The sequence below is a fragment of the Puma concolor genome, chromosome B1, assembly GCF_028749965.1.
Source record: "Puma concolor isolate L17-30 chromosome B1, mPumCon1.1.hap2, whole genome shotgun sequence".
NCBI lineage: Eukaryota > Metazoa > Chordata > Mammalia > Carnivora > Felidae > Puma > Puma concolor.
In genome coordinates, this window is record NC_141670.1 from 31911165 (window position 1) to 31929455 (window position 18291).

An 18291-nucleotide genomic window follows, 5' to 3' on the forward strand; every position below is an offset into this window, starting at 1 on the left:
TAATGAAAAGGCCTCTGGCTGGTCGCGCTGGAGGCAACAAGTACAATCCTCTGAGATGCTCGAGGCACCTCCTCCGTCCTGTTTTCTCGGCAGCCTTGGCAGCCGCACTTGAGCCGACACAAAGAAATGCTGAAGCGGCTGTGACCCGGGAGCCTACAATCCACAGAGGGCGGGAGAAAGAGGAGCCTGTCCATTTCTTTTCAGCCTCCCGTCAGGGAGCGAGGCAACAGATCCAGGGGCGGTGGATTCTCGCCCGGTTTTGTAACCATCGAACGTTCGTGCAGCCCCTCCCAGCCGGGCACTGCGCGAGGCGCCTTGGGCCGGGCAAAGAAGAGAATCCAGGCTTCGCCCTCCGCCAGCTCGGGCCCCAGAAAGGGGATGAGGGCAGCACACAAGACCCAGACAGACAGGGAAGGAGCATCCAGAAACGGCCGCATGGGGAAGCCAGGAGCGCACCCCCCCCCCCAAACCAGCTGCCCCTTACGGCTGGCTGGACGGGATGGCGCTGGGAGCCGCAGCAGGTGCATCCTCGCCGCCCTGGGGAATTCAGTCTCGTGCGGGGCGCAAAGGAAGGAATGGAAACCCCTCCGCGCCCAGAGCCGCGTGGACAGTGGCCGCAGTGTGGACGAACCGCAGAAATAGCACAGTGGAGCACTTGACGTGGGTGGTTGAAGCACAGGATTTCACCAGAGTGGGGAGGAGTGAAATTCAATGTTCCGGCCAGAGGGAGCGAGGCTCACGGAGACAGAGAGGCCAGGACGTTTAGGGCCTGCCCAGGTTAGGGAAGCGAGAGAACAGACGTGGGGATGGCCCGGAAGGGCCAGGGTGCAGAAGACAGATTTAGCCCATTCACCCTGCAGTCATTTTTGAACGTCGTGGTGAAAAGCACAGGATGTCAAATTGAGCCTCTGAACCGTTTTTACGTGGACCGTTCAGGAGTGTTAAGTATGTTCACGTTGCTGTGAAGCAGATCTCCAGAAGTGTTTCACCTTGCAAATGGGAAACTCTGAACCCGGTAAACAACAAACCCTCTCTCCTCCCTCCGCCGTATGCCAGGTAACTCCCATTCTACCTCCTGTCTCTGTAAATCTCTGACTGTTCTAGGCACCTCATTTAAGTGGAATCCTACAGTATTTGTTTTTATTTGGTGGGGGGGAGGGGGGGCTGGCTTACTTCACTTAACATGATATTGCTTCTGTAATATTTATTTATTTTTGAGAGACAGAGAGAGAGAGAGAGAAAACACGAGTGGGGGGAGGGCAGAGAGAGAGGGAGACACAGAATCCGAAGCAGACTCCAGGCTCTGAGCCGTCAGCACAGAGCCCAACACGGGGCTCAAACCCATGAACCGTGAGATCACAATCTGAGCCCACGTCCAACGCCTAACCCACTGAGCCACCCAGGCGCCCCAGCATAAGGTCTTTAAGATTCATCCGTGTTGTAACATGTGACAAGATATCCTTCCTTCTCAAGGCTGAATCACATTCCATGATAAGTATTCATCACCTTTTGTTGATCGATTCACCTGTTGATAAACACTTGCGTTCCTTCTGCCTCTTGAGTATTGTGAATGGTGCTGCTATGAACATGGGTGTGCAAATATCTCTTTGAGTCCCTGCTTTCAGCCCTTTTGGGGGCACACCCAGAAGCAGGACTGCTGCATCATATGGTAACTCCATCTTTAATTTTTGAGGAACCACCATACTACTTTCTATAGTGGCATTTTACATTTGTAAGTGCATGAGGGTTCCGATTTCTCCACAGCCTCGCCAGCACTTGTTATTTTCTGTGTCCTTAAAAAAAAAAACTTTTTCGTTATTTATTTGGAGAGAGAGAGAGAGAGAGAGAGAGAGAGTGCAAGCAGGGGAGGGGCAGAGAGAATGGGCAGAGTGAGAATCCCAAGCAGGCTCTGCGCTCTCAGCACAGAGCCTGGTACGGGACTCGAACTCATGAACTGTGAGATCACGACCTGAGCCAAAATCACCCAGGCGCCCCTCTGTGCTTCTGATAGGGGGCATCCTTGTGCATCTCAGCATCATTAGTTGCTTTTGAGCAGAGGCACGATGAAATCAGAGCTCCACGTTGGACGTTCTTGCCGGCAGCAGAAAAGTCAAGAGGCAGAAGACGGTCAAAGCTTTGGCAGTGGTCAGACCGGAGGGAAGGACTCCTGAGGAGGAGGGCGGCAGTGCAGACCAGGGCCAGGAGGGAAAAGAAGTAGCGGCTCAAGAGTCGAGACTCGACTGGAGACTCCGAGACTCGGGGCAGGAGAAGGGGGTGCCAGAGAGAGGGAGGAGCTAGACATGACTCGATTTTGCAGGCACAAAAGACCGAGAAAAGGAGGCTGGGAGTGGGTGCTGCTTGTGGGGAGGTGCCGAGACGTGAGGGGTGCCCACAGGTGAAGGTTAGTTGTCAATGCAGGACAGAAGAGGGGCCAGGATTTGACACAATCATGGCATTCATTTGCACAACGCTTTCATTCACATGAGCCCCTCACTGCTCATGACACCTGGTGAGGTCAGCCCAAGTGGGTTGTCGTTTCCACCAGCCGAGCAATGAGAAGCCAGGAAGTACAAAGGATAAGCCAAGGCCACATCACACGTCAGGCAGCATCAGAGCCTGGGTAAGCTCCTGAGTCTGCCTCTGGTCCAGCGACCTCTTCTTTTCCTGAGATACGACTTCCCCAGGAAGCGCACGGCAGGTCTGATCAGCGGAAGACACGGTCATTCATTTGACAAAGTTTTGAGTGCCAGGCAGTGTTCGAGGTGCTGGAGATTCACTAGCTAATAAAACAGACAGAACAGACATGATCCTGCCATCACGGAGCCTGGCGGAACAGGCCAGCTGGCCTTTCGGCGGTTTTCCTAGAAGACCAGAGAATCCCCCGGGAGAAGTGTCCCAAGGCAAATCTGTGCCTTGATGAAAGGCGTTCTCCTACAACTCTTCTTATAACTGGAGCTGGACACACTTGCAGCCTTAACGGACCATATTCAGGATGACAGCCAAGGGGAACATTGCCTAGAATAAGTCCAAAAGTATTTAGGCACAAAGAGTACTTATCGTTGACTTCCAGGGAAAATATTTCTCTCCCCCCATTTTCCTTCCCTTTTACCTGAAACTCACCAGCCAAAGTCTGTCTTCTTCACTAAATACCAATAATCCATGTCTACAAAGGTTTCCAGTATACCCGCATTTACAGCGGCATTATTTACAGTAACGACAAGGTAGAAGCAACCCAATGTCCACCAACAGATGGATGGAGACACAAAATGTGGGAGGTACAGACCATGGAGTATTGTTCGGCTTGAAAAAGGAAGGCAATGTTGTCACATGCCGCAACACAGATGAGCCTGAGTGACATAAGCCAGTCACAAAAGGCAAATATTGCATGATTCCACCATGTATGTATGCATGATCCCATGTATCTAGTCAAATTCATAGAGACAAAGTAGAATAGTAATTACCAGTAAATACCAGTAATTACCACAAAGTGGGGAGGGAAGGGGGTTACTGTGGTGGGTACAGAGTTTCAGTTCAGAATGATGAGGACTTTGTGGAGATGCGGGGTGATGGCTTCTGCACAATATTATGAATGTAGATACGGTCCCGGAACCATACACCGAAAATGGCTAAAGTAGTCCATTTCGTGTTCTGTGTTTTACCCTGCTGCCAGTAGGAAAGTCAGCAAATCACTTCCCTGTCTTGTCCTTGTCATCATCTTTAACAAGAGGGGCCGACTAGATGCTTCTTGGTCTACATCTGATGTTTCCGCGGCAACCACTGTAAGGCAGGTGACTGGTGGGCAGGATTTCACCACCAGATCAACGGGGTTCTCCCCACTGGCCTCTCTCCCAGCTGCTGCGTTCTCTCAGCTGCTTCACAGACAGCTAAACATCAGGGCCAAATCTTGGGCCTCTCTGCATCTCACAGCATCACCAGCCACTCGGAGGCTCAGTCCTTCAAGTCGCCGTTTGCTCTTCTGTAAAGCTGACATCAAAGGTCCTAACTCTCCAGGGTCCTGAAAATATGCCACGATGTAGTATATCCCAACTGCTCTTGTCTTGGGCCACTCCCCCCCAGTTAAATGTCCTCACCCCACTCCCAGACTCCTGCCTGCCCTCCACTCCCCTCCAGCTCACCTCTCAGGTTGCAGCCAGAACGTCTTTCTAGACCGCGCACACGATAACCCCCTGGTTGCCCGTAGTCCATCTCCACTGACCTCGGGAGAAAATCCACATCCATAGCTGGTCTCGGCTGCTCTCTCTGGCCCTCTCTCTATCGCCCCGTGCCCTGAGTTCCAGCCACACAGAGTTCCAGCCCCCGGCTCTTTGGGGCCTGTGAGTCTTCCCACACATTTCGTCCACCATAGGAAAGACCCTCCCCTGTCCCGCATTTTGCCTGACAACACATATTCATTCTCAGCTAGCTTCTCTGAAGCCCCACCTGACCGCCACCACCAGCATGCACAGCCCCACCTTGTGTCCCTGGGGACCCTTATGGTTTTCCTGCCCTTTGCTTACTGGATTGTTTGTGTGCATTGCCTTTGTTTCAATTTTGGCTTTAACAGCTTTACTAATGTACAATCGACATGTCATAGGCTGTGCATATGTAAGTGTACACACCCATAAAAGTATCACCACAATTAAGAAAAAGGATTTGTCTCTCCCCCCCCAAATTTCCCTGTGTCCCCTTGTGTGTCTTCTTCCGGCCCTCCCTGACTTCTCTCTCATTTGCAGGCAACCACTGATTGGTTCTCTGTCATCATATATTAGTTAACATTTTCTAGAATTTTATATAAATGTAATCATACAGTATATACTCTTTTTTGCCTGCCTTTTTCCCCCCCAGCCTAATTATTTTGAGATTCATCCATGTAGTAGCAATCGTTCATCCTTTTTCTTTTATTGTTGAGTAGTATTCTACTGTCAGCGTTATCAGTTTGTGTATCCATTTATTGTTTTAATATACATTTTTAAAATTTATTTAATGTTTTATTTATTTTTGAGACACAGAGAGACAGAGCATGAGCAGGGGAGGGGCAGAGAGAGAGGGAGACACAGAATCAGAAGCAGGCTCCAGGCTCTGAGCTGTCAGCACAGAGCCCAACGCAGGGCTCGAACTCACAAACCACGAAATCATGACCTGAGCCAAAGTCAGACGCTTAACTGACTGAGCCACCCAGGAGCCCTTTGTTTTAATATATTTTTAATGTTTATTTATTTTTGAGAGAGAGAGAGACAGAGCGTGAGCAGGGGAGGGGCAGAGAGGGAGACACAGAATCGGAAGCAGGCTCCAGGCTCTGAGCCATCAGCACAGAGACCGATGTGGGGCTCAAACTCACGGATCATAAGATCATGACCTGAGCAGGTTGGACATTTAACCGAGTGAGCCACCCAGGAGCCTTTATCCTTTTATTGTTGATGGACATTTGTATTTCTTCCTGTTTGTATGAACATATCCTTTCATTTCTCCTAGGTAAATCTGGCTGCATCAGATAGCAGTATATGTCTAACTTTTTAAACAAAGTGCCAAACTGGTTTCCAAAGTGGTTGTGCCATTTTACATTCTCACCAGGAGTGTATGAGAGTTCCATCCTCATCAACACTGGGTATGGTCAACCTCTTTAATTTTATTTTTTTTTTAATTTTTTATGTTTATTTTTGAGACAGAGAGACAGAGCATGAGCAGGGGAAGGGCAGAGAGAGGGAGACACGGAATCCGAAGCAGGCTCCAGGCTCTGAGCCATCAGCACAGATCCCAATGCAGGGCTCAAACCCATGGGCCGCGAGATCATGACCTGAGTCAAGGTCGGCTGCTCAATTGACTGAGCCATGCAGGCGCCCTTAATTTTAGCCATTTAGGTATGTAATCATGTCTTATTATGGTTTTTTTTTTTTTTCAACGTTTATTTTATTTTTGGGACAGAGAGAGACAGAGCATGAACGGGGGAGGGGCAGAGAGAGAGGGAGACACAGAATCGGAAACAGGCTTCAGGCTCTGAGCCATCAGCCCAGAGCCTGACACGGGGCTCGAACTCACGGACTGCGAGATCGTGACCTGGCTGAAGTCGGACGCTTAACCGACTGCGCCACCCAGGCGCCCCGTCTTATTATGGTTTTATGTTACATTTTTCTAATGACTGATGATGTTGAGCATCTTTTCACATGCTTATTTATTATCCATACATCTTGTACAGCGAAGTGTTTGCTCAAAAAGTTTTATTTTTTAATTTATTTTAATTTATTTACTTATCTTGAGAGAGAGAGAGAGAGAGAGAATATCCTAAGCAGACCCTTCACTGTCAGCACAGAGCCTGATGCAGGGCTCAATCCCACAAACTGTGAGGCCCCAACCTAAGCCAAAACCGAGAGTCAGACACTCAACCAACTGAGCCACCCCAGGAGCCCCGTGTTCAAAACGTTTTAAAAGAAAACAACTTGTGAAAGCTGAACCTGTTAGCTAAATGCTGTCGTGAACTTGATTTCTGTGCTTTATTCCACTATCTACAGGTGTTGTCGTTATTTTGTCACATTTGAAAAAACCGTGGTAAAATATATACAACATAAGGCTTGCATTGTCACCATTTTTACCTGTCCAGTTCAGCGGCACTAAGCACGCCGTCTCTTTGTCGTGTGGCCATCCCCACCGTCCATCTTCAGAGCTTTCTTCGTCATTCCAAATTGAAACTCGGTCCACAGTAAATACTAACCCTCCACTGCTCCCCCCATCCCTCAGCCTCTGGCAACCACCATTCTGCTTTCTGTCTCTGAAAGTGGCTATTCTAGGGTGTCTCAAATGAATCACGCGGTATTTGTCCTTTTGTGACTGGCTTATGTCACTTAGTACAATGTCTTCCAGGCTTGTCCATATTGTAGCATATGCCAGAACTCCCTTTCTTTTTAAGGCGGAATCATATTCTTTTGCATGTACATACATATACATTCTTGTCATCCATTCGTCCATCATGGACACCTGGGTTGCTCCCACCTTTTGGGGTTATTGTGAACAACGCAGTCACAAATATGAGTTACAGATATTTGAGTCCCTTATTAATTGCATTTTTAATTTTGCAATAAATTTTTTTAATCAGCTGCGTTTTGATGGTTGTATCCCATTGCCTACAACAGAGCCTGACACATAGCAAGCATTTAATTAACATATGTGATGGGGCACCCGGGTGGCTCCGTCGGTTAAGCATCTGACTCTTGGGTCTCAGCTCCGGTCTTGATCTCAGGGTTGTGAATTCAAGCCTCATCTTGGGCTCAGTGCTGGGTGTGAAGCCTGCTTCAAAAAAAAAAAAAAAAAACAGCTTACTTCAAAAAAAAAAAAAAATATATATATATATATGGAACTAACAGCCAAATGAATGAATGAATGAATGAGTGAATGAATGAGTGATTCCCACCACACTGGACACCAACTCAGACGGAGCTACATCGTTGTCCTGTAGGTGGCACTCACGGTGTCTTACCACCAGGCTGCTGAGTCTGTTAAGGAACTGATCTCTTTGGATCCCTTCCAGGAAGTGAAGCAAACACTTCCCCAGACTGGGTTTGTCACCCTTGCCACCATTTGTTGCCCCACGGGAGGCCCAGCTGCCTGAAGTCTCTGGGTTAGTCACAAGCCACGAACTCAAGGGGAGGCATAGCTGAGACTACTCACAGAAGGAATTCTCTCCTCTGGGGAACCACTCACCGCATTCCTTCCCATGAAATAATAACAACATCAATAGCTAACATATTTGTGGGCTTACTCCGTGGCAGGTGCTCTGTAAGCAGTATCTCATTTAACTGATAAATACCCCTGAATTAGGCACTGTAAGATTCCTTGCTCTGCAAAACAAAAAAAGCAAAGGCAAAGAGAAGTTAACTAACTTACCCATGGTCATCTAGCTGCGAAATGGAAGCACCAGGATCGGAATCTCTAGAACCTACCAGGCAGAAGAAAAACAAAAACAAAAACAAAAAAACCCCACAACCAACCACTCGGGCTGAGAGCACTTTTCAATAAATTATGCTGAAGTTAACCAGGATCCTTCTGAATGGTTTTTCTAAGTTTGAATAATATTTATTGAATGCGTTTTGACCAACGCACACGCCAATGTTAAGTCACGTAATCCCACCAAAAAAGATAATCACTTAACATATTAAAATGTTTCCTCCCAGTTTTTTCCCCCTACTCCTGTATTTTAAGTTAGTTGATATAATGAGTGTCTTTATTCTATTAAGAAAGAGGCAAAGGGGGGTGGGGAGGGCAGGGCGCCTGGTTGATTTAGTCAGTTAAGGGTCCAACTCTTGATCTCAACTCGGGTGTTTTTTGTTTTTTTAATTTATTTTTTTTTATTTACATCCAAGTTGGGGTGCCTGGGTGGCTCAGTCGGTTGAGTGTCCGACCTCGGCTCAGGTCACGATCTCACGGTCTTTGAGGTGGAGCCCTGCGTCGGGCTCTGTGCTATTAGCTCAGAGCCTGGAGCCTGCTTTGGATTCTGTGTCTCCTTCTCTGTCTGCCCCTCCTCCACTCATGCGCTGTCTCTCTCTGTCTCAGAAATAAATAAGCATGTTTAAAAATTTTACACCGAAGTTAGTTAGCAGATAGTGCAACAATGGTCAACTCAGGTTTTGATCTCGGGGTTGTGAGTTCAAGCCCCATGTTGGGCTCTGCACTGGGCACGAAGCTTAATTAAAAAAAAAAAAAAAGAGGCAATGGGTCCTCTCTTGGCACACGTGCCGTTTGCACCCACTCCTCCTGCCTTCTCTCCAGTAGGTCTCTACCACGGGCCCACCAAGTGATACAGTAAAATCGGGAACGTTAACGTGCGGTAAGAATGATGGCATTGACAGTGAACATCCACCCTGTGCCAGGCATCAGGCTGAGGAAGCACCTCACGTATGTGATCTCATGTGGTTCTCTCTCCCCCACCCATATTCCAGGGGAACCATTATTACGCTCATTTACTGATGAGCAATCCGAGGCCTAAGATTTAACACGTGGCTCTGTCTCTTCCCTTTCCTTCCTGAATAACTCAGTCCGAACACCACCGGCTGAGGCCTAGAAAGATATGTGTCCACACAGAGGGTGGCAAGGGGTCTAGACTGGGGTGCCAGAGCCCCTTCTTCACCCCAAGCAGATGCAAAGCCTGTCTGCAGGAGGGTAGAAGGGCTTCTTGGGTCAGGGGGTGACTCGGTGTGGGGTATTAGGCCCTGAACAGGGTGCCCCAGCGCGAGATGTCAGAAGCAGAGCAGATCGAGGAGGGAGCCCATGCAGAAGTTGTGGGGGGACAGCATGGGGTATGAGATCCGGAGCAGGGTGCGGAAGGGGCTGTGGGGTGCTGGAGCCCAAGCCAGGTGAGGACGGCTTCCCTACGGAGGAGGGATCCAGTGGTGGTGGGAGACTGGTTACCAGAAGCGGAGGTTAAGTACTCATATTACAGACCATGCAAGCCAGATGTCCCTCTGTTGGACAAAAGAGTCAAAAAAAGTAAAGGGAGGGCACTAGGACGGATCCTGTGGGTCTATATCGCCACTGGGGTCTTGGTATGAGGTCACTGTTTCCAACACTACAGGCAGACACAGAAATAGATGATGTATATGTATAGATGTAGACATATGAACATATCTTGATGTATATCCTTAGCTCTGTCCACTGAGAGGGCCTGGGGGCCACAACGCCCCACCCGTAACAAGCATACCTACCCCCCAAATCTCGGTTTCTGAATTCATTCCATTCCAGGAATTCATTCTCCTGAACCAGCAGCTACGGGCACAAATGGCCGAGAGAAGATACAAACCACCTAGAATATTCGCGTACTCTTCATGCAGGAAAGTGCTCAAAGATTGATGGGGACGTTCCAAAAGGACGCAGCAGCCAGCTCCAAGAGGCCTGACGGAGGACAATTTGAGTGTCAAAAGAAAACACGACAAACATGGATGGCAACCCACGGAACAGCACAGGGATCTGTGATGCCGCACCCCTGTAAATAAATAGACAAGTGAACTAAAGGTGCATGAAGAACAGGTTTCAAAGGACCTCCCCACAAAACGTGCAATAATTGCAATGGAAAAAAGTGACTTTACAGTGGAGAGAGCTTGGCAGACATCGGCTTCGTCAAATGGCAAGAGCAATCATCCCAGTAATGGTTCCAAGTGAAATCGGGGAACAGCCCGACAGGCCTAAGTGAACACAACGCACTCACTTCTGTGATGTTCCTGCCAAAGACTCATAGACCGAATCCAATCAAGAGGAAACCTTAGACAAGCCCAAACTGAGGACAGTCCACAAGACAACTGACGTGTAATGCACAGCAGCGTGAAGCAGGGTTATGCAGGTCAAGGCTGAAGAACAAGTTCACGTCGAGCCAAATGCAACGTGTGACCCTCGGTGAGATCCTTTGCTACAAAGAACGTTATTGGAACGAATGATAACTCTCCAGGTATGGCGGTATTAATGTCCACGTCCTGATTTTGATGGCTGCGTCCTACACAAGTAGAAGGTTCTTATTGGTGGGAAATACATGCTAAGGCACTGGGGCACGATGTAGTATCAGGCCAGCAACTTACTCTTGAGGGCTGAGCAGGGGGAAAAAAGGAATTTTTTTTGTTTTACTTGCAACTTTTCTGTAGGTCTTTGACACTTAAAAAAATTTTTTTATGTTTTTAGTTTATTTTTGAGAGAGAGAGAAAGAGAGAGAGACAGAGCATGAGCAGGGGAGGGGCAGAGAGAGAGAGAGAGAGGGGGGAGGAGTAGAATCCAAAGCAGGCTCCAGGCTCCAGGCTCCGAGCTGTCAGCAAAGAGCCCAACACGGGGCCTGAACCCACGAACCGTGAGATCATGACCTGAGCTGAAGTCGGATACTCAACCGACTGAGCCACCCAGGTGCCCCATTGACTTTTTTTTTTTTTTTTTTTTTTTTTTTTTTAGATGAATGACCATATCCAAGGTCACCTAACTAGTTAGAGGCAAGATTCAAACCCAGGTCTAGAAACCAAGCTCTCCACGTCTACTCAGAGTTGTTAGTTCACTCTTCTGTAGGACAGTTCATTCTGGCCTGGGGAGGCGGGCTGGGGGTGGGAGCCTCCTTAAGCTAGCCTCTATGTCTTTAGAAATGTCCCCATCGATCTTTGAGCACGTCTTCATAACAACAGAGTATTGTAGGCTCCTCGTGTCCTCTCCTCGCTCCAGCCGTTTGCCCTAGGAGCGCGGGTTCCTTCTGGCTGAGGTGGACACATGTTTTGCACAAATGTTTTCAACCGGTTCATCCTCTGGAGTTCACGTGCCGCTCAGTCACCGGAACTGAGGGCACTGTGCCAAGGAAAGCAAAGTTCCCAGCCCTCTGTGCCATCGCAGCTTCCTGGGCTGCTCCAGATCTGCCTCCAGGGATAGCTGAGCTGAGTCTGGCCCCCTAGAGGGGTCTGGCCCCTTCCCACATGAGGGCTGAGGCCGGAGGGGCTCAGGCCCAGAAGGCCGCAGAAGCAGAGAAGGACTAAACGTGCTGGGGACCCTGCAGTGACGCTGAGGGGCTGCCCTCGCCCGAAAGCACCCTTTCCACTAGCAGAGGGGGCTTGGAATCACCCAGCGGCACCTACCAGTTTCACTCTCTGATCCTCAGGGAAGTATCGGGATGAGAGACCGTGGGTTTTTTTCTACCTGAAAAGTCTCAAGTCACCATGTAAACACACAGCCCTTCTGGATTTTCTATTAGAGTGAAATTTTTTAACATCTACGACGATATCTGTTGCACCTGTGCCCCTAGTGGATGGAAAGCCGGAAGGTAAACTCCACGGCCAGAATGAAAGCACTAGTCTGACACAGAGACCAAAGGATGGCACCCCACGGTTGCTAACTTTTTTTCTGGACCACGTCGGTCGGCACTGACCCTCTCCAGGTGGGTGTCAGTGGCCCCTCTGGGCTCTCTCTTCTTCCCCTCATCTCCTGGGGGGCCTCCCTCTCTCCACCCCTGTGCGCTCCCCCACAGAATCCTGGCAGAATCACAAACCTCTGGCTCAGGCTTCACATCCGGTCCACCTGGTCCCCAGGCCGTGGTGCTGGAGGGGAGGCGGGTCTGGGGAGCTAAGAGGGTGCGAGTATGGGGGGGGGTCACGTAAAGGGAAGTGGGCCCTCTCGGGCTATGGCGCAATGACCTTCCCAAAAGACATGCCTCCCTTGGGGATGCCTGGATGGCTCAGTCACCAGCTCTTGATTTCGGCTCAGGTCATGATCTCACAGGCCGTGGGTTCGAGCCCTGCATCAGGCTCTGCGCTGACAGCCCAGAGCCTGTTGGGATTTTCTCTCTCTCCCTCTCTCTCTCTGCCCCTCCCCTGCTCTCCCTCTCTCTCTCTCTCTCTCTCTCTCAAAATAAAAACACTTAAAAATAAATAAAAGACCTACCTCTCTGGATGGGCTAGTGAAACAGCCACAACAATCCCTCGCATCCCGCGTGCCTTTTTTGCAGTGTGACTTTTGCCACTCTTATCAAAAGATGGTGCCCATGACCCTCCAGAGGCCCCGTGACTTTTTTAGTCCGCAGACTGCAGAAGTGCCTCCTGGGCCTTGGCGAGAAAGGCCACTCAGAACCAAGGAGCCTTGCGGCTAAGAGCCGGCCTGGCCCACGGAAACGCGGAGGGCTCCGTGGAGATCCGAGGGGCTCCAGCTGAGAGCCGGCACCCACCGAGCCACGCGAGTGAGGCCACCGCGGACCCTCCCCGATAGGCTCCCATCTGACCGCCACCTCACAAGCGACCCCAGGCGGCAAAACTGCCCCCCTCTGAGCCCCACGCAGATGGCCCGTTCACGCACAAACGGCCGGCTTGAAGTCACTAGGTTTTGGGGGGTAGGAAGTTGTTACCCTGGAAAGACGCAGAAGGGGAGGACAGATGTTCAATCTACCGGTGGCACCCGCAAGTGACTAGTGAGAGCCCAAGACACGTTCGGCTCGCTCCGGGTGCCGTAGGATGGCCAAGACGTATCTGGTGGCATCTCCACTGGGGAGGAAAAATGAAAATTCAGTGACATAAAACAAGGGCAGGCCACTCCCGAGCACACAGACGTGTGTGGAGGGGCTCTGAACGCTCTGAACAAGGCTGCAGCTGTCGGGGAGGCACTGAAAATGGTGAGGCGCGCACGAGGCCTGCAGGAGGACTGGCGGAGAGCGGGGAGAACATTCTAGGCGCGGATAGCAGGGGGTGAAAACAAATAAATGAGCTTTGCTGAGGAGCGGGGCAGCATGGCGCTGAGAGGACAAAGGGCAGGAAGACAACAGCCAGGCCAGAACCAAGAGGGGTCTCTAGGGTTCACTGGGATGCTTCAGCGGCAGTGAAAAGCTGACATCAGCAAAACCCGCCCGGCCTGGCATTTTGTAAAACTCTATGGAAGACCTCCCAGAACGAGCCTTTCGGGGCACCTGGGTGGCTCAGTCATTGAGCGTCTGACTCTTGATTTGGGCTCAAGTCGTGGTCTCACGGTTTGTGAGTTCAAGCCCTGCATCGGGCTCTGCGCTGATCGTGCGGAGTCTGCCGGGGATTATCTTTCTCTCTCTGCCCATCCCCCCCTCGCAAAAATACATAAATAAACAACCACAACCACAGAAAGATTGAGCCTTTCGTCAAAGCAGGGCCCACCTGGAGAAGGAAAGGAGGCAGGGGCCAGGCTCAGGAGGGTTTGGCTGACCGCTGCACTCAGGAAGGAAGGCATACACCTACGAGCCCAGAACATGGCTCGGCCCCACACCGTGCCATCAGTCAAGCTACTTCCTAAATCAGGGTCCACGGGTATTGCAAAGAGAAGCGTCACCTGTCCCGGCCAGCATCCGGGCACTCACACAGCCTTGCTCTGCCCCAGGGAAGAGGGCACTGGGGGAACCCCAGTGTCATAATGCCTCTCCCCCCCAAATCGGCCACACCTCTCCAGCCTTCCTCCTCCCTTCTCTTCGGGAAGGTACCACCCTCCCTGCCAGGCTTCTCCCGGCTCCCCTCCGTGTTGCCTCAGCCATGCCAGGGCACTGATCTCACTGGAAGGCGGCACCCACCGCATCCCATAAAGATGGGAGTCCCATCTGACAACTGCCTTAGCGTGGGAGGCGCTATTTAAGACTGTGCCTCCCTTAGGGGAAGCAATAGGCCAGTATCGTTACTCCTAATTTATAGGTGGAAAAACTGAGTCATGGAAATGATTTACCAGGGTACTCTCAACGTTTCAGTGACTCATCAGGGCCAAGATCCCACACAGTCCAAACCACAGGCTGTGTGGCTCGGAGCACGTATCTCTGCTCTGTGCTGCATCACAGACAAGGGACCTAGCTGGAACCAGAAGTTTTGCCTAGGGCTCTACTGGGGCATTTCTGGGGTCCCACCTCCCAGACCTGTTAGGTTTCCACCATTCAAGCGAGAACCCCAGACCCAACATCGAGTTGCAAATCAAGGAATTCTGGCTGGGGACAACCTGGGCGGGTCTGTGTACCTATGAGAGAATGCCCTCCAATGCGTGTCTTTGTGCGTGTGTCCGTGCTGATGCAGTCGGTATCAGTAAGTTCCCTCTGTTGTGATGTTTCAGAATCTTCTAAAAAGAATAAACAAGTTGAGACCCTGGCCTTAACGTAGAGGGAGGCTGCAGGGGGCTGTGCATCCCAGAAACAGATGGCCACCTAGGTCAGGCACCTATTCCGAGGCTGCTTAGCCATTCTGTCGACTCTATTTGGCTCTTATCTGTGTTCCCAGTATCCAGAGAAGCCCCACAAATCAACTTCCATCTCCTTCCAGAAGGGAAAAAGGCTAAGTGTGTTAAGCAGTGGGATACTGGGAAAACCACAACAGTGCCATTCACATAGATCACAAACCCTTACAACAGTGAGCTATTGTCCCGCCTACTCACGAAGACCCCACGGCTCAGAAAGGCTACCTTGGCCAGGTGACGTTGCCCGGCATGGGAGCGTCGACTTGCACCCGGCGGACTCCGCAGGGTGGACTAGCCTGGAACCTCCGGGCGCCCTCCCACTCCTCCAGTCCTTGACCCCAGCAAGCCCGTGTCCCTGCCTCCATCTCATCACTCCCTCTGCCTCGGGCGCCAACGTTTCCACCGCCAGAGGCTAGATCGCCCCCAGGGCCCACGCCTCCTCCGCCCTGGAGCTCACACCTCCATGCTCAGGCCCCCTCAACGACTCCCCATAGCCGCCCCTCTCTCCGGGTCCTCCTGGTTGCCTGTATTCCACTCTCCATCCCACTCACCCGCACCGCACAGAGCGCACAGTAGGCGTGTGGGTCGCTGGGTGCCCCCCACCCCTCCAGCAAGCACCAGGGACACGACCCCGACGTCCCTCCCCTCGGGCGCGGGTTCCAGCAGCTAAGGGAGGGAAGGGCGGCGGCTGGAGAACGGCCTGGGAAGCAGAGAAAAGCCCAGAAACGTGCTGTGACCGGAAACCTCCCGAGCGCGGCGACGGTGCCAGAGCCAAGGCTGAGCAGGCGCCGGTACGCCTGGCCCCGAGGGCCCTAGACGGCCCAGGACGGCCCCCTCCCGCGCCGCCCCGTCCCGTCCCCTGATGGGCCAGTAATGGTTCTCCAGAGCCACCGTCTTCCAGGGGAAGAGGGACGCAGCCACGCCGGCTGAGACCAGGCCTCCGCCCCCATCCCCACCCCACCCCTGTCCCCTGCCCCACCCTCCTCCCTCCTCCCCCTCCTCCCCCCTCCCCCTCCTCCCCCCTCCCCCTCCCCCTCCTACTCTTCCCCCCCGCCCCCTTCCCTTTCCTCCCCTGCTCCTGCCCCTGCCGCCCGGCCCCCCTTCTCCCACCCCGCCCTGGGTGCCGCCGCGCCCTTCCCGCCCCGCCCCCGGCCCCGGCCCCGGCCCCGGCTCCGGCCCCGGCCCCCAGCGCACCCCGCGGCGCAGTCTCCCGGCGCCGCGCGTCACCGCTCGGCCCACCTCCTCCGCAGCCAATCAGTCCTCTCCTCCGCATCCGGCCGGTCCTCCCCCGGGAAACCTGTGGCCCCAGACGCGGAATCCAGGACACTGTGTGCAGTAACCGTGCGCGAGGGCAAGTCCGACGCTGCAGAAACCGGAGGGCGGGGCGGGGCGGAGTGGGGGCGCGACAGGAGTCCTGGAGCCGTAACCGGGGTGGGGGCGCGACAGGAGTCCTGGAGCTGTAACGGGGGGGGGGGGGGGGGGCTGTAGTTGGTCACGTGCGTTTGAGCACTTTATGACTTACAAAATGCTTTCCTAGGAATGCTCTCACTTGGGCCGCGGAACAACCCGGGGAAGATGGTGTTATTATCTCCTTTCACAGGGGAGGAAATTAAAGCTTGGAGAGGTAAAGGAATTCGCCCAAGGTCCCAGACTGGGCGGCGGAGCCTGGTCGGGTCAGACCAGATCCAGGCCGCGCTCCACCGTCCTCTTGTTCGGAAAGCCGAGCACACGTTGAAGCACGGGTGATTGTCTCCATCAGCCCCGATCTCGGTTTCAGATCCACTTGCCTGGTCTATTCTTCTAAGCGTTTCGATGGTAGGGCATGGGAAAACGGGGGAGATGCTGGGGTGAGAGGCGCAGTTTAAGCAGGGACGTTGAGGGTGAGGAAACCAAGGGAAAGGAGTAAGTTCAAAGGGTTGCGGTGCGATTTCTTCTGCTACAAGCCTGGTTGCTGGCAGGGGAGAATCTGCATTCGCAAAGGAAAGCCCTGGGAGCTTTGGGTGGAGTGGCAGATCCCTCTTCACTCGCGAGTGCTCCCGAGGAAGCACAGAGCTGGGTGCTTCGTGAATCCCGGGGCCAGGCTGATGGGGGGTGGGGGGCAGCCCGCTCCAATTACAGCGCCAGAACTCGCGCCCGAGGACACACCCAAAGCAAGGGGCCCAGGATAAAGACCTCGAGGGTGCCTCGGCTGTGACCGGATGCTCCTTTGGCAGCTCGCCGTGCCGGCGGGCTCTCGCATTCCCTGCAGCTTCTTCCTGCCGATGTCTGCAGAGCTCACGTCCTCTGCCGCAAAGGACTCGTTCCCAGCGAGGCCTCCCTGACCCCCTCGCTGCCTAATGTCCCTAAAACCCTAGCCCTCGGTAGGGTCTACGCAGTGCTTCTCAAACCTGAATGTCGAATCACCTGGGCATCTTGCTGCAACCCAAATGCACATTCAGCGGGCTCAGGACGGGTCCCCAAGTTTCTAAGAGGTTCCCACCTTATGTTGCTGCTGCCCGTCCGCCTGGGCATGTGGAGGACATTTTAAATAGAAAAGATCAAACACACTTAGACTGTATTTTCATACTGATCTTTTTTTTTTTCCTCCGTTTTTCCCTGCACTAGAACGTAAATTCAGAAAGGCAAAGATTTGGTCTAGTTTGTTCCCCACTATGCCCTCCGCACCTAGAAGGGGTATCTGGTACACAGTAGGGGCAGTTGTTCCCAAAGAAGGAATGAATGAAATACAAGCCAAAAAAGAAAACGGGGATAAATCTGGCATACAAAGTAGAATTCAAGGTGAAAAGCCTAAATGGACACAAGGTTTATTTTGCATTTATTTTTTTAAATTTTTTTTTAGCGTTTATTTATTTTTGAGACAGAGAGAGACAAAGCATGAACGGGGGGAGGGTCAGAGAGAGGGAGACACAGAATCTGAAACAGGCTCCAGGCTCTGAGCGGTCAGCACAGAGCCCGACACGGGGCTGGAACTCACGGACCGCGAGATCATGACCTGGGCCGAAGTCGGCCACTCAACCTACTGAGCCACCCAGGTGCCCCTTGCATTTATTTAAAAAAGAAAGAGGGGCGCCTGGGTGGCTCAGTTGGTTAAGCCTCCACTTTGGCTCAGGTCATGACCTCACGGTTAGTGGGTGTGAGCCCCTCACGGGGCTCTCTGCTGTCAGCGCAGAGATCCTCTGTCCCCTCTCGCACACGCGCACGCTCTCTCTCTGTCACAAATAAATAAAAACATTTTTTAAAAACAGGAAGAAATAACAGCCACAAAACCTGAGGTCTTGAATAGCGTGATGTCAACTTACTGGAAGTAAAAACTGTCCAAAGAACAGGAAAAATTGTAAATATCACATTAATTTTAGGAACTTTAACTCCCTCTCTCTTGGTCATATCTCACAGGCAAAAGGTGACCTAGATGGGGGCGCCTGGGTGGCTCAGTTGGTTAAGCGTCCAACTTCATCTCAGGTCATGATGTCATGGCTCATGAGTTGGAGCCCCGCCTTGGGCTCTGTGCCAACAGCTCAGAGCCTGGAGCCTGCTTCCTATTCTGTGACTCCCTCTCCCCCGCTCGTGCTCTCTCTCTCTCAAAAATAAATAAATGTTAAAAAAAAAAAAAAGGTGACGTGGAAAACTATA

At 52.1% G+C, this 18291-nt stretch overlaps 2 long non-coding RNA genes across 3 annotated transcripts; one reads left to right on the forward strand and one right to left on the reverse strand.

Moving 5' to 3' along the window:
- Nucleotides 1-7039: 7039 nt before the first annotated feature.
- On the reverse strand, nt 7040-15603 carry LOC147581546 (uncharacterized). Of its 2 annotated transcripts, XR_015250021.1 has the most exons (5): nt 12382-15603; nt 10071-10562; nt 9785-9967; nt 7876-7927; nt 7040-7281 (listed from the first exon to the last, which is right to left on the reverse strand). It is a non-coding gene; the product is annotated as an uncharacterized LOC147581546 (long non-coding RNA). The 2 variants fall into 2 exon arrangements; XR_015250022.1 differs by lacking the exon at nt 10071-10562 and having other exon boundaries at nt 9785-9876.
- A 244-nt stretch (nt 15604-15847) lies between these two features.
- On the forward strand, nt 15848-17207 carry LOC147581547 (uncharacterized). Its single transcript, XR_015250023.1, has 2 exons — nt 15848-16285; nt 16764-17207. It is a non-coding gene; the product is annotated as an uncharacterized LOC147581547 (long non-coding RNA).
- The last annotated feature ends 1084 nt before the right edge of the window (nt 17208-18291 follow it).